Below are 16,870 nucleotides of genomic sequence, written 5' to 3'. Positions count from 1 at the left end.
GCATTATTCCGCACCCCCGGGACATGTTTAGCCTTAAACTGTACATTCAGCTTCATACATAGCAGCACTATCTCTTTCAACAGGCGCAGAATCATTTTACACCTTGCCGCCTGTTGATTGATGGATTCTACTACTGTCATGTTATCCGACCAAAAGATTACAGACTGATTCTTCAGATCATGGGGCCAGACCGTCAATGCAACCCAAATGGGAAACAGCTCCAAAAAACCTATGTTGGCTGTTAAGCCACCCTCGACCCACCACCCCGGCCACCGCCGGGCCACCCACTTGTTCCCAAGTATGGCACCAAATCCCAAACTACCCGCTGCGTCAGTCCATAACCCCAACTCAGCCGAAGTAGTGGGGGGACCGGGCCACACTACTCTGCCATTGAAACCCTCCAGAAATGCAATCCAAATCAGCATGTCCTGGCGAACCTCAGATGACAGTCGTGTGTGGTGGTGTTTTTCATGTAAGCCCGTCATGGCCTATGAGATGGAACGAGAGAATGGTCGAGCCATAGGTATCACCCTTAGCGCAAAATTCAACTGGCCTACAACCTGCTGCAACTGATGTAAGGTTACTTTTTCCTTAGACAAACACTTTTGCAAAGCAGCACGGAATTTCATTATCTTTTGTTCAGGTAACCTAAAACACCCTTGTACCGAATACACCTCAATGCCTAAGAACTCAATTGTGGTTGTTGGCCCCACTGTCTTCCCCTGAGCCAGGGGGACCCCAAATGACCGCATGAGTACACAGAATTCCTCCAACGCCACAGAACATTCCTGGGAGCCCGCCGGTCCCAGAAAGAGAAAGTCATCAAGATAATGCATCACAAAATGGTGCCCTGTCACTTGTCTGAAAACCCATTCCAGAAATGAACTCAATTTTTCAAAGTAAGCACAGGAAACCGAACAACCCATGGGCATGCACCTATCCATGTAAAATTGTCCTTGGAATGAAAACCCTAGCAGGTGATGGTCCAAAGGATGCACCGGCAACAGTCGGTATGCAGATTCAATGTCTGATTTTGCCAGCAAGGCCCCTGGTCCCAAAACCCTCAACATTTCCACCGCCTGATCAAATGAAGCATATTTCACACTGCAAAGTTCCTCATTGATGGCGTCATTCAATGACTTGCCTCTCGGCGCTGATAGATTGTGAATCAACCTAAACTCCCCTTCTTCTTTTTTTGGTACCACCCCTAGGGGGGAACAGACAAAGTTTGGCACAGGGGTGACATCAAACGGACCCGCTATTCTCCCTAAGCCCAATTCCTTCTTAATTTTTTGTACTACAACCCCTGGGTTTGATCTGACAGACAACTGATTTTTGCAAGCCGATGCCCCTATGTAATCCCCAACTGGAATTCTGAAACCATACAAAAAACCTTCCTGCAGCATCCTAGCTGTGGCATGATCTGGATACCTATTTAACCAGGGATTCATAGCAAAGACATCAATGGGTGAATGCGTTACCTTTTCTCCTTTCCCCTCAGTCCTGTTTCTTCCCCCCTCTAGTCCCTGAAAAGGCATTCGCTTTCTTGAGGCATTTTGACTCTGTGTGTGAGGGGTGATTACATATGACGCATGCATGCCTGAATTTACAAGTGCCCTGAGCTCTGGTACATGACTTCCTATTAAAATCCCAGCATACTCCTTTTCGCCTTCCCCCTTTTCCAGTACCCGGTGCCGAGCCACCGCTGTGTCCTGGCAGAAAGGGCTGCTGTGGCGGCGGCATGTGTGCCTTGCCCCAATTCTGGCCTGTACTGCCCGGCTGCCCTGGGCCAAACTGGTCAAACCAAGAGATAGATTCCACCCGGTCCCATGTGAGTGAAGGGTCAAACTCCTTTGCCTTCCTGAAGTTCATATCATATTCCTTCCAACCCACGCCACCATATTTATCATGAGTCACTGCCACCCTGCTCTGATAACATTCCATTTCTGCTTGCATATTAGGTGTACGTTCCGCCACTATGGCCATAAACACAGAAAATGCCCTTATCCAGTTTGTCAGTGTCTCCTCTACCCTGAATCTTGACATTTCCGCCCGCCACTCACTGGGGAGCATCCAATCCTTCTGCCTCTTAGCATATTCCATTTCCCTGTTGTCCATCAGCAAAGAAAACATGTTTACATACGCCCCAGACCAAATCAATTCCTTCACATCTCGCGCAACATGTCGCGCTAAATATTCCTTCCTAGAAGGTAACACTCCCGCGCCCAACAATGGCAAAGCCAGCTCCTTACCCACTGACTCCACCGTCTTGCCTTTTCCGCTATCGCTTTCCTGGAGCCCTGGCTGTGATTGTGGGGCCTTATCCGAGCCAAGGCTCTGTTCCCCGCTCGGGGCCGCCAAGATCTTTGCCACCATTCTTTGCGCTTCTGCCAAAGGATCGGCGCCCACCGACAAGGGCAACATCCCCCCATTTCCTAACCATGGAAGAACTGCCGCTATTTGAGTAGCTAATTCCAGGGGCACCTGCCCACCCCCTGCTGGTGATAATACAGGGGCCGGGGCCACAGGGTTCGATACCGGAACAATGGGGCGTAATGGGGGCAAAACCGGTATGATACTTGGCACTATCGGTTCAGCCGCTAGAGGCACCGGAGCTGGTGCAGATACTGGCAGGGCTGACCCTGGGGCGTTGGGCACTAAACCAGGAGTCCCTTTTGGGAGTTCTGGCACTACTGGAAGCCCAGAAGGACCACCCCCTCCCGGTGTCTCTAAAGGTTCTGCTATTTTAGGGTCCTGACTCTTCCCCTTCTTGTGCCTATCCCGCTTGGGGAGTGCCTCCAATTCCCCCCTCGGTTTTGGGGGTACTATTGTCCGCTTGGGCCTGCCGGACGGCCCGCCCTGATCCTCCACTTTCTGCCTGAGTTCTGCTAGGCTATGTCCCATTTGCTCTACCTTGCCCCATCTCCTATCCATAGTCGCCATCCTACGCATCATTGCCTCAAGCATATGCTCCATGCGAGAATGCTTAGCTCCCCGCTTACCTGCCATGCTATGATATGACCCACACACCTAACACCTCAATATCCCTGTCCACACAATTGAACTTACTCGTTACCTAGAGGAAAAAACAAGTAAGACAGGCTTAGCAATATTAAAAGCACAGTATTTCAATACACAGTAAATGCCCCCCCCTCCTAATCACACATGCGGGCCTTTAACCCCGTAAGTGCTGAAAAAATTCAACAAAACGGCAACATGTTAAAATTGTACGTCCACAAATCACCCCTGTGTGCCTCTCCGAGCACCAGGCTCACGTTTTCTCACAATTGCACCCACAGAGCACTTAGCTAGTACAACCTGGCACTGACTACAAGATTACTCTGAGCAACCTCTGCGCAAAGCGATCAAAGCTGAATAAAATCAACAGGTATTGAACCTGTAACCTTGAGAGTAAGAACCTCAATCCTAAACCATTAGGCCACTGTGATGCCAAGTGAAGTAACAAGCAATACGAGTAAGAGCCTCAGACCTAACAGCAAGTGTTGTTATCCTTTGCTTAAAAACGCAACCCAAAAAACAAAAGCGCCAGTGAGAATTAAAGTTTTCTAACCATGCGCGTAAGAGTCTCATACATTAAATTCGGCCACCAGTGACTCCGCCTCGCTGCACCGGAGCCCCTGCCCCCCCACGCAAATACCTTCCAAGCGCGCGCGCTTATGACCCACTGCCAACACCGAGGAACTCGGAATACCCGTGTGCTCCGCTCTGCTCTCGATTCGGTGAACAGCCGCCTTGTGTCCTGCCGCGATGACCCTCCCGTCCTCAGCTTAATGCAGACGCCTGACACCGCCGATAACCCGTACTTCATCCGTCTCTCCGCACCCAGCTCTTCGTCTCCAGACCGCACGAACCAACTAGCCGCCTGATCCTCCGATGACCTGTAAGACAAAACAAAAAGCGTGAGCAGCCTCTTAGGGCTGCGTCCGGGTGTCGGGAGAGCGCGGGACAAAGAGACCGAGTCCCGCGCTCCCCGGCCTTTTATCTCAGTACTGGGGGCAGACCAGCTCTAACTGGCCTGACCCCAGCCCCCCCCCCCCATGACCCGGAAGCGCATTAAACGCTTCCGGGCCATGGGGGTCGCCGTCGCGAGCCAATCCCGCACATGGCGCGCCCACCGCGTCATGGTGACGCGGTGGCACGCGCCGCCGGGTGCACAGGCGAGGGGGGGGAGGGGGTCGGTGCCCGGCCATATTTGCGGCGGAGCCGATCCCGGCCCCGCCTTTTTCTTGTCCGTCTCTATTGTGAGGGAGGAGAGAGGACACCGGAAGCAAGCTATGCAAACAGCCTGCGCAGAACCTCGGATGTCTCCTGTGTGTGGCTCTACCTCATGAGGATTATGATAAACGGTTGTGTTTTCACAAGCTGTACCTCACGAGGCTATTCTCGTAGTTGGTCTATGCTGTACTTATTGAGAGCCGTAGAGGAGGGTAGTTGTGAGGGCTGTGTCGGACCGATTAGTATTCTTCTACGGGGTTTTTACCTCAAAATGATAAGTCGTACATCATGGAGGAAAAAAATGTGTCACACCGAGGTTCGTTTTAGACCCTTAGACTGAGCTTTACTTTTCGGAGTTGTCTCTAATCCTGGGTTGTACATCTCAAGGGCTAATAGACACAGCTGCCATGCCACAGGACTGTAATAGTTACAAGCGTATATCACAGGATGTGACGGGCCAATCAATGCAAGTTGGCCACGCTGACGTGTACTTCTTTGTGTCAGTTTTAAAGCTGAGCTATGGTTATAGTTTGGGTGCCCTTTAAATACCTTCTCAGCCAAATCTGTAATTCTTTGTGGCAATGCCAACCTAAGCTGTGTGTCCTCCTTCAACAAGCATTGGCATAGCCAATAAGTCTCACCTTTGGGACCTTATAAGTGTTTAGCCCTCCAACAGTTTATGTTGTTGCACCAAGGATATTGTGCTGCATAACTAAATACTTATAAGGTCCCAAAGGCGAGACCTATTGGCTATGCCAATGCTTGTTCCTTATTGGGTTGTGTGGGTGGTATAATATTGTGGGTGAGCACCACATTGAATGTTGGCTGGTTTATCTTTAGATTCCTTTAGCTGTTGAAATTCTGAACCGTAACTCCTGACAGTGGACAGGTGAGCATTCTGTCTTACGGCACATTGTCTTTCCTTTAATTAAAGGAGTATTTTGGGAGCACACGAGGTGATGGTCGATTCGGGTTTGTTTTCTTTGTTTTCTTTGTTTCCTTGTTTGTTTGGTTTTTAACACAGGTGGGCCTGCCTTTACACTTTTTTGCATTGGTTGACGCTGACTCATTAGGTACGGTTTTTTTAGGGACTCTTTAACGGTTTTTCTGGGATCACATTTAAGGTTGTACATTAGCACACACATCAGTGGGTTGTTTCTGTATCTGATAAGCTTGGCGAACCTATGTATCGACATATATTGTTGGACCAAGGTGTTTGTCCTGCATACCCTTTGTTGGTTTGTTGCTGACATTTGGTATTTGATATTATCTGGTTTGTAAAAATTACATTGTATTATTTACAGTATACCCCTGATGAAGGGATTTCCTGAAATGCATTGGGATTTGTAACAACTTTGCTGGAGCAGTGAAGCACAAGAAAATAAATAAGAAGATGATAACTGCAATCTGATGAATGAGCTTTTATTACCATTTTTTACCATTTGTGTTACTGTAATACCGACTACTGCTACAATTTAAAAAGAAATTGTATGAGCATACATTGTTTTGTGTACGGTTATGTATAGTTGGGTTTGAACACATCCTAAAATCAACATTCAATGAAAGCACGTTGAGATAAAATACAGCATCGTAAGGGCATGTGAAAAGTGCACCTTCCATATGCAACAGGTTCTGTTTGCATACATTGCTGTTTAGACAACCATGATAAGTGCCTGGATCTGCATCTTATTGTGAGGATTCAGCCAGGGCCTGAAAATCCTTCTTTAGCATCTCTGAGGCCTGGTCACTCTTCAGCCTGTTTCTCTTGCTCCTTCATTGTCGTGTTCAAAGAACATGGATCCTGGAGGGGCACAAGATAATGTCCATCAGCACCATCTTCAATGTTGATGTATGTGGGTTTTGCTGTTTGGACTTGTTTTATAGTTATTTGACTTAGACAGTTTGCACTCATTTATTGAATGCCTTCATTGTCATAGGAATGGATTGTTTGCTGTTTATTACGCCTATGTTATGGCGTTGATGTGTGATTTTTAATGTTAGATACAGCTGTTGCATTGGTCTACACTGATGTATACTGGGTGGCTGCTTGTCTGTCCTTTCAGTTTATATGTTTATGTTTGTTTGTGTTGAGTTGATATTATCCCAGGTTCATTCTTTTCCATCCACTTTTGTGCGGAGGAGACTGACCCATTTCTTGCTGTTATCTGTGACTGCTAATTATGCTGCCTTTGGGCACACGTTTTAATTTGCAGTTTCACCACCTGCGACATTTGTGCCTCCTGTGAAACATATAATGGAAAACCTTACCATTGATAGAATATGTATTGTTATTAACTGTTCTGTACAGGAGTACCATTTTGGGGCAATCTTTCCATTGGGATCCCCGTTCGAGAGTATTTCCACAGGCTCAGAATAAAGGTGAGCATGTGCTGGATTCCCAATGGAGGATCCCTGTAGCTGGTGTGGGCTGTTAGCGGTTGCCCATGCATTCTGTATAGTTAATTAGTAATTGGTCAGGTGATGCATCATTGTGAAGTATTGTAAAATCTCTTGCTTTGTCAATTCTATATCTCCTTTTATGCGGTAGATGACACCCAGTCCTTCTTTTATGTTTACACTTTCCTTACATCTATGTATCTATTCTATTGATTAATGTTGCCCCATACAAACCTGTTTTAAGGTGGTCCTTTCATTACCACCTTTTCAGTAGATATTAAAATGTCCTTATGTCATCCTGAAGCCATGAACTTTACTTCTACGAGGGCTAAGAGACATCCCTTTTTTATGATATCAGCATTGGGTAAATGTATATACAGTAAATGTAAAAGCAGCTGATTGACATAGTGGTCATCTTAGCCCAACACAGGACACTTATACGGTGCTCCTCTGCTGTAATCGCCTTAAATTCTCTAGTGTATTTATATCCTGATTTATTTTGAATGTGTTTCACATCTCCCTTCTTCTATCTCTCTTTCAGGCGATAGAGATTTAAAAGCATGCATTTCTCTCCGTAGGGTTTCTGATGCAGACTTTGCACCATCTTCTCTGGACTGTCTCTTATCTAGTTGCATCCATTTGGAGATGCGGCCGGGAGAACTGGACAAAATACTCTAGGTGAGCCCTCAGCAATGATTTAAATAATGTTAATATAGCTTTCCCTATTCGCTTGATTTTACCTTTTCACTGTGCATCTACTTCAGCATTGTCTAGTGTCTTCCTACTGCCTTCCACTCTGTTTGCAATCCTTGGGCCTAATTCCCACAGTGGGGTTTCCTTGAGTAAGGGAGACTTATTACAGACTTTAGGTCTTACTTAAAGCCTGAAATGAAGGATGCTCTATCAAAAAGTGGTGGATTCCTGAGCGCCGCTTTGAAAGTGCCCTTGGCCATAAAGCACTTTCGATATGGCGGATGAGTTATCCGCCATCAGCCAAACTCTAAATAAGACCTCTAGTTGTAACATCCTCTTGAATTCCGAAGGTAAGACACGCTTACTCAGCGGAAATGTTTTGTGAATTGGACTCATTGATGTCAACCCTAATTGATAAAACCCTATTTGTCTTTTCCTGTGTGATAGCTGTTAATACCCCATTCCTCCTTCATTTAATGGTCATCAGCATTTCTCTCCACAAATGCCTGAATTTGCAATTTGGTTACATTTAATCTTATGCAGTGCTTTAACTACTGTTCAATTATTCCTAATTCAATCTTAGTGGTTCCCACTTTCCCTTGGTATCAACTCTGTTTCAGAATTTCCTGTCCTTTGCAAAGAAGCTTCTCTTTCTTTCCAATCTTCTGTTTGCCACTTACAAGGAATTAGGAAATTATGCTCAGAGGACTGATTTTCGTGGCTATATAATGTTCACTGCATTCCCTTGAATGATCTTCGTTTGTGGGCACACTGCATCTTCTCACATAGCAGGATCTCAATCCATATCTCAGTTCTATGACTCTCACACCAACCATTACACGGGGGCTGCTGGTCTTCTTGTCAAAGGGTTTCAGGTTTTTTTCATGCCGCACCCTCCACCGTAAATGGTTTCACCGTTAATAGCATGCAGTTACTATAACTCTATTGACATCTGCATGGTTTAGTAACTGCTTTCCTATTTCACACTGAGCACCGAGAACAGGAAAGAATGTACCCTGTGACTTTCGTTGAAGGTTCTTGCACCCTCCTTGTGGATTCCTATGTGGGTAACTGATTTGACCAGGGCCTGATGGCTCAGTATTCGAGTACATTGACAATAGGGATCAGTGTTTGACCCCATGACCACTTGTTGAAATTTGGTAGATACACTAAGGGGCAGATTTATGAGGGACTTGCGCCCCTTTTACGCCGCCGTTGCGTCACTTTTGTGACGCAGCGGCGGCGTAAACCCTTCGCCATATTGTGCCCCATTTACATCGTGACGCATCTATGGAAATTCGTCACGGTGTAAAGCCCTGCGCCACATGAAACCTGCATCAGGTTTCATGTGGGCGTTGCTACTCAGGGTGGGCGTTCCGTCGCAGGAACGCCCCTGAAAAGTGACTCTGAGTCACTTTCCCAACGCTGATGCGTCAAAACCCTGCACCTGCTTGAAGCAGGCGTAAGGCTTGACACACCATGTTAGGGAGAGGGTAGGTTGGAACAGTGCTGGAGTTGCGTCACACTTGCGACGCAACTTCAGCACTGCGCCAACCTTACGCCAGCAGATGCGTCACGTATCTGCTTGTCCTTGCGCCACGATGCGTCGCATTGTAAATGCGGCGCATCTGCGGTGGCGCAAGGGCAAACTTGCGTGACGCATCTTCCCTGGCGCATCCCTGCTGATTTGCAGGGATGCGCCAGGGAACATAAATCTGTCCCTAAGTCTTTTAACCTTGTGAGGCTGATGAAATAAGAGCAATTTAGATGGGTTTCTACAAACATCTCAAATAGGGCCAGGAATCCCCTCGACATGACGCATGTTTTGTTATACATATCAATATTTTATTAATAGTAGTAGTATTATTATGTTACATTGAATACTCATGGTAAGCCAGTAGAGCTTTCTCAGGACTGCTAAAGATGATTATAGACTTTCAAATTTCACATTTATTTGGTTGCCTCTTCCCAGTGACCCCTGGATGTCCACTGTTGTCAGCTTCTCTGTAATGTAATGCTTGCTCATGGCCGGGACCTCTAGGCTGTGATTTGGCCTAGGCACAATCTGGCTTTTATTGAATAGTTTATAGACTTTCACGTGGGCTTTGAGTTAATTGCCTATTGCCCTTTCCTTGATCTTACAGAGCAAGGGTTGGCAGCTTACTGCATCAACAGAGTCCATATTTGGCTTCTGTTGGTTTGTTGGTGTGATGGCTATGTGGAAACTATGGCGAAAATCTTGTGGAAATCAAGGTTGGTGACATTCATAACTTTTCACATAAATATAGAGACTGCGCATCCTTTAATCCCAAAGCTTTAAGGCATTCGACAAATCCCTGTCTCTTACTATTTTCCTACTCCAAACGTTTCTTGGGATATTAGTGCCTTGATCACTTCATTTTCCAGCGTGATGCCAACCTTTATGAATGTCTGAACTCTAAATTCTGTACATAAATGTTCTTAACTGTGACGATTATTTAACAGCTAATTAATGGGAGACCAGCCTTTTGTTTACTTCGGTAATGTTCATGAAGTCATTGTCTGCTTTAGTTTACAACTTGTTTTCCCAGGTTATAGCCCCACTTCCACTTCCACTTAGCGATACTGCCTTAGAAATAACCTACAATTCTGCCTCAGCTGGGCGGCATATCCCATAATAGCGAGCCCAAAATCTTAGAATTATCAACTTGGAAGTGATTGAAGGCATCACAAATGCGTGATTTAGTGTTGCTGGAAAGACTTTGGCGTTTAGGAGGAACATTTATTTACAATATAAACTATTTTTGCACTTCACTTGTTTCCTTATTTGGCATACGCAGCATGACATTTCTAGCGGAAGTGCTGCATAAATAGACAAAGGTGGTACATTATGTAATATGCCAATTGGATGAGAAACAGAATATGAGCGGGTATTTGAGATATTTACAAAGATGCCGTTCTGTGATGATTGAACTGTGAAAACAAACACAAAATGCACATTACATGGTATATTTTCACCTTTTTGCAATTTAGATATAGTGTGGATTCTTAGTTATTTTTCCTCATGAGATAGCTCTTCTGGGTGGTTTTAAACTCCAGCAAGTTAAGATCTCCGGCCATAGTGCCACATTGCATAGAGCAGACACTGAGAGTGCCTTAGGGGTCTATTAGGATGGTGGTTGGAAAATCACTCTGACCGCCATGGTAGCAGGAAAACACTGCCGGCTAGGACCGCCGCACAACCACTGGTCCAATTAGTATGCTCCGCAGTCGAAATCCGACTGCGGCGGTACGATTGCGGCATTTAACATTGCGGCGGTTGCTGTTGCAAGCAGCACCGCAGCGATTTCCAAAAAAGCATGTCCAGCATATCCCTGCACTGCGTGGCAGGCACTGCACAGTGCCTGTCACCTGGTACAGGGAGACCTCCCCCCCCCCCAGTACACCCAAACCCCCCTAACATATTGGGGGCCCGCAATGGGCCCCCGGAGACATTCTCCGCATGCCTTTCCATGGCGGTTCCACCGCTGCAGAAAAGGCTGGCTACCACCAGCATCATAATCATGCCAGCGGAGCCTGACCATGCACCGGCCCCATTTTAGCGGTCCAGCTCTGCCCGCCACGCAAGCATGCGGACTGCTACCGGCGGAAAAGTGGCGGGCGGAAAATCTCACCGCTGCGGTCGTCACCACCATGCTAATGGGCCCGGCAGTTTACAGGGTTGGATGACCGTCGCCGGCCCGGCATAGACCCCTCAGTCTCTGCCATCTTTGAGATGACAGGTGTTATTATGTAGTTAAAGACTGGGGGCAGAGCCTTTTTTCCACCTTAGACAGTGGTAAATGGTTGCTGTCAGAAGATATATGAAAGTATATGCTGTTTTTGGCAAGAAATAAGGCTGTACTGGTTGACGATCTGAGGTAAACAGAAGAAAATACCATACACAAACCACCATAAAAAAACAGTCAAAACATAACATGGCATATCGTTACAAAACAGTCAAAACTGAACACAACACAAGAACTGCAGTGCAGCACAACAAAACCACATGGCGATAATGCAGCACAAAACAACAGCAGAATACATGACTACCATAACCAAATGCCACACAATAAAGAAGCACACATTTTCTTGTCACAAATTACCACCTCCAGATTCCTGTTTTCATAATATGGTAGTAAAAGGTGTTTGCACCAAGTACTGCCTTAATACACAACCATGCCGCGGCAACAAATGATGGACGGAATGCTGAATTATTCAAATGATGGACTGATCCATGAGGAGCAGGGTCAAGATTGATTTGCATATGGCTGGGTCCATACTGGAATGGCATAGTGAGCAAAAGAACAATGGACTTAACACTGATCTCTTGACTGGTGGTGTAAGTTTGATTTATTCAGCATTCCGTCCATCATTTGCTGACACCACATTTTTTACCCTAACTGGGATGGGTATCCCCAGACGTGGGTCCCTTGCTCGTTGTGCCACTAGAATCAAGCTAGCCTGGCTGATGATGGGTGATCCCCTGAAACCATTCCCAGGATGCTTGTTTCCCATCCCCGGAGGACCCGGTTTGGCTGTTTGGGCTGGACTGTTCCCATGAGGAACAGGGTAAGGCTGATTTGCATATGGCTGGGTCCAAACTGAGGTGACGTAGTGAACAAAAGAACAATGGATTTAACCCAGATCTCTTGACTGGGGGTGAATGTTTGATTTAGTCAGCATTTCATACATCATTTGTAGCCGCAGCATCAACTCCCAACCAAGCACATGAATTATCAACCGGTCGTAAATGTTTTGTGATCTGGTCCCAGTGTGTTCCAATGGTGATAACTGAAGAGATCAGAATCTGGATGGTGCGAATGGTGGTTTGAGACATGGTAGCACATGCAGTTAGACCCAGGGAGGCATAGGCATTCACATATCCATCTTAAGAAAGGAAACCAGGCACCAGTCTACTATATCTTGCTCCTTGGGAAAACTCCATAGTTTTACTGTTTTCTTTTGAGTTTCTTTGTGACTTAACACACAATCTATAAAGATGGTGCGATCACTCTTACATTGGCATAATTTCAAATATTTGTTTCCTGTAAAATGTATATTTTCAGAGCTAGTTTAGTAATTAAACCTGTCCTTTTTGAGGCATAGTTTTAAAATGTATTTGGAAAGACCTGACATTTATACTCAGAAAGAAGTTACTTTGGAAAGCCCTATACAGATTGTTTTAACCCTGGTCTATTGTGCTTAAATCTGCAACATATCTTCTTTAATGCAGTGGATAAAGTTTGCTTGATGAACATAGTAGTTTTTGTTTATTAGCGGATCCACTATATTCTCTGCTTCATGTAGCCGAGTAGCCACAAAGGCGGCCCTGGAGATGGTATCATACAGCCCTGTGTGTATGTCTGTTATTTTTTCATGTAAAAATATTCATTTAGTTTCCTGTTGACTGTCTCACAAATTGGTAAATTCTTTATGACTTAGTCTTCCTTACAGGAACTTGGCTGGACCCCTCATCTGACCCTGATTTAAAAGTCACTATATCGGACGAATATTAAATATTCGTAGTAGACAGACAAGGCAAATGAGTGGTATATCACACTCATTTTAAGGAATCCTTCAGTTTGACTTCACGTTTGTATGATGAGGCCTTTTTCACTTTTATGTTTGAAATGCTTTATTGAAGAAAAGTATAGTGAACAACAAAATACAGATCATATAAAGAACATTGTCCATATAGAATCAAAAAGAGAAAAAACGGAGGATCATCATGTGTTAACATAAGAAACCTGAAGGAAGATTAAAAAGCATTTTGTAAAATTTTTTAAAGGCAACCAGGAAGAAAAGGGGGAAAGAGGAGAAAAAAGGAGGAGAAGGGAAGGAAGGGAAAGGAGAAAGAAAAAGGTAAATATGAGGCGTTAGGAGAAGAATAGATAACGAGATCAGACAAAGACTAGGTAGAATAGAAACAGCAAGAAAGCCAAGGATAGGGAATAGTTGAAAGGCAGGAAAGACAAATGCAAATGTAAAAGATACAAGAAGGGTAAAAGGAGAAGAAGAAGAAGAAGGACAAAGAAAGAGTCACTTATGGGGGTTTAAAATTCTCAGAGGATAAAGGAGAGATAGATTTCAGAGCCATGCGGTCAAGATATGTTGTGAGAGGCAACCAGAATAAATCTCTATTGAGGGTAGGAGTGGAGGCAGCGGCAAAACGGACATCGAGCCTATGATAATGACAGAGAGAATTCCACCAACATTGTATAGAGAGCTTAGAGAGATCCTTCCAGTTAGAAGAAATGTGTTGAAAAGCCAGAGCCAACATAAGATCTAATAGACCAGAGGAGTGAGAAGAAATATCGAGAGTGTCAGAAATACTACCTAAAAAAAGAAGAGGGATAGAGTATGGAATAGAGATAGAAAATAGACGAGAGACATAAGACCACACCTGATCCCAAAGTGCGAGAACAGAAGGGCACAGAAAAAGTAGATGAAAAAGATCAGCATTAGGGGCAGAACAGGTCCAACAGGTAGAGTCCTTATCAGGAGAAAAGCGAGAAATAGAAACAGGAGAGAGATAGAGTCTGTGATATAGAAAGAACATAGATTGAGTTAGTGAAGCGGAACGGGAAATTTTTAAAGACCTGGCCCAAACTTTGTCCCAAACAGCTATAGGCCAGTCACAGCCCAGATCCAGCTCCCAAGCAAGTTCCAATTTAGATTTCGGGCGGGTCGGATTGGGGGAGGAGAAGAATTTATAGATAAGAGAGGCTTTAGGGAGAGTAGACAAGATCTGAAGAAGTGAGGAATGAGATACGGGAGAGGATGACAAGGGAAGTGAATAATAAACATCAAGTATGATGGCCATGAGGACAGTGAATCTGCGGAAAAAAGACTGGGGGCATTGAAACAGAAGTCGGAATCGAGGAAAAGAACATGGAAGAAGACCATCGAAAAGTTGGTTAACCCACATCAGACCCTTTGATCTCCACACAGTCCAACAAATAGGACGATTATTGAGGAGAATAAGCGAATTGTACCAGATAGGGGAGGCCAAAAAGGATTCACGAGAAACCGGATCAGGACGGACCAGAGCATGTAAAAGAGAGGAAGTGTGCTTGAACAGGGGTAGAGGAGTGGTTAAGTTCTTCGCAAAGAAATGTACAATTTCAGATAGAGAGAAAGGAGAGAGGAGTGAGCGTTCAATAGAGAGCCAAAGAGGAGCAAGAGGGGAGGGTGCGAGAACAAGCCAATTAGAAGCCTGACGGAGAGAAAAAGATTTATGATAGAGACGGAAATCCGGAAAATTGACTCCGCCATTGGATTTCGGTTTACGGTGAGCAACTAGAGCAACTCTCGATTTTTTATGATTCCATAGAAACTTAGAGAGACAGGAATCGATGCGTTTGAAATAGATATCAGGGATATGAATGGGGAGCATGGAAAAGATGTACATAAGAATGGGAGATATCATCATTTTGATCGAATCCAGCCGACCCCACCATGAGAGAAAGAGAGGATTCCAAGAAGAGAACAACTTATCAATACGGGATAATACAGCAGACATGTTCAACCGAATAGATGAAGAGATGGAGCTAGAGAACCAAATTCCAAGGTACTTAATTTTAGAGGAATTCCATGCAAAGCCAGTGGTCGAAAACTGATGAGGGAGACAAAATTTGGTAAGAGGAAGGATCTCGGGTTTATCAGAGTTAATCTTGTAACCAGAAACTTGGGAAAAGGAGTTAAACTCAAGCAGTAAGGCCGGAATGGATTGGTCAGGATCAGAAATAAACAAAAGAATGTCATCTGCATACGCAGAGAGTTTCAAATGAGTCTTGTCATAAGGGAAGCCAGAAATAGAAATGTTATTTCTAATAGACGTAAGGAATGGCTCTAAGGCTAGAACAAAAAGTAGAGGGGACAAAGGGCAACCCTGACGGACGCCGCGCTGTAAGGGAAAATAGGGGGATAGTTGACCATTAACTAAAACAGACGCCTTATGGGCAGAATAAAGTAAAGAGACAAGAGAAATAAAATTAGGGCCAAAACCGTGCCAGCGCAAGGAGGCAAACAGAAAGGACCAGTCTACTCTATCAAAAGCTTTCTCAGCATCAACCGAGATGGCGGCTAAAGAGATGTTGAGAGAAGGTACTTTATTTAGAACATTGAGGAAAAGGCGGGAATTATCCGAGGTAAGCCTGCCCTTTACAAATCCACACTGTTCCTTACCTATGAGATGCGGGAGGAGAGGATCCAAGCGCAGGGCAAGAAGTTTAGCAAATAATTTATAGTCTACATTAACAAGGGATATTGGGCGGTAATTTTTACAGAATTGGGGGTCGCGACCCTCTTTAGGTATAAGGCAGATCGTAGCCTCGTGAAAAGTACCGGCAGCTGTGCCAGAGGTAAAGAAGGATTGGAAGAGGGAGAGAAGTTTAGGAAGCAGAAGATCTGAAAAATGCAGATAAAATTCCACAGAGAAACCATCCGGACCCGGAGATTTACCTTTAGTTAGAGACGTTAAGGCGCTATCCAGTTCGGTAATAGAGAGATCAAGTTCAAGACCAGGGAAGTTAAGATGAGAAGTGGAGGGGGCAGGAATTTTATCCAAGTAGGATTGAATAAGAGAAGCCGAGGGGGGGGACTCAGGAGTATAAAGAGATTGGTAGAAACATTGAAATTGGGTGAGTATATCCTGCTCCTTATGCAAGAGAAGATTATCGGTGGAATAAATCGAATCAATCGAGTTACGCTCCTTGCGAGACTTAAGGTAGTTGGCCAAAAGTTTACCTGATTTGTTGCGACCTCCGTAGTAGCGGGCACTGCTCCGAAGTAATATTGAAGAAGCATTATCAGTAGTGGTTTTGTTAAAATCGAGTTTGGCGCGTATAAGGTCTGGTAAAACCGTTTTAGTAGAAGAAGTGTAGAATTTATGCTCCAGGGATTTAATATGGGAGAGAAGGTCTTTCTGTTTCTTAAGGTAACACTTCTTTTTCTTTGAGACAAAATCAATCACAAAACCGCGAGCGGTAGCCTTAAAAGAGTCCCAAATAACATGAGGGGCTAAAGAGGGATCAGAATTAAGTAGAAAAAATTCCGTAGCAAAAGAAAGAAAAGAAGAGGAAAAGAGGGGATCCAGGAGAAGAGAGTTATTGAAACGCCAACGAGAAGATTTGGGATGAGGAGGGAGAAGATCAAGAACTGTGACAATGGGAGCATGGTCTGAGATAACTATAGGCTCTATAGACGAGGATAGAAGATTTTGAGAAAGAGACTGAGAAAGGAAGATGTAGTCAATCCGAGAGAAAGAGGCATGAGGAGGTGAAAAGAAGGAATAGTCCAGAGAGTCAGGATGGGACCGTCTCCATGAGTCAAGAAGGTGAGATTTAGAAATAGTGTCAAGGAATTGCGTATGTGATTTGTGGGGGGGTAAAGCGGGCAGAGGATTTGCGATCAAGAAACGGGTCAACAATTTGATTACAATCCCCCCCCAAAATGAACAGGGAATCACTGTATTGAAAACATTTAGAAGTTATTAGAGGCCAAAAATTACAATCGGGATGAG

General features: G+C 44.8%; 1 protein-coding gene across 4 annotated transcripts in view; it reads left to right on the top strand.

Annotated features, from left to right (window-relative positions):
• LOC146820926 (zinc finger protein PLAGL1-like) overlaps positions 1–16,870 on the top strand; it is a 517,626-nt gene that overhangs the window by 474,603 nt on the left and 26,153 nt on the right. Inside the window, exons 1-3 of one of the 4 annotated variants that reach the window (XM_085611801.1) lie at positions 5,104–5,125; positions 7,212–7,311; positions 9,471–9,579. The exons of 2 other annotated variants lie outside the window; for them this stretch is intronic. The gene's annotated coding sequence lies outside the window, so the exon portion shown is untranslated. Of the gene's footprint in view, positions 1–5,103; positions 5,126–7,211; positions 7,312–9,470; positions 9,580–16,870 lie in introns of those variants that run through there. One more of the 4 variants, XM_085611800.1, reaches the window with a different exon arrangement.

This window comes from Triturus cristatus, chromosome 6, assembly GCF_964204655.1.
Source record: "Triturus cristatus chromosome 6, aTriCri1.1, whole genome shotgun sequence".
NCBI lineage: Eukaryota > Metazoa > Chordata > Amphibia > Caudata > Salamandridae > Triturus > Triturus cristatus.
Note: the sequence above shows the minus strand (reverse complement) of the source record. Positions and strands in the feature narration are given on the sequence as shown.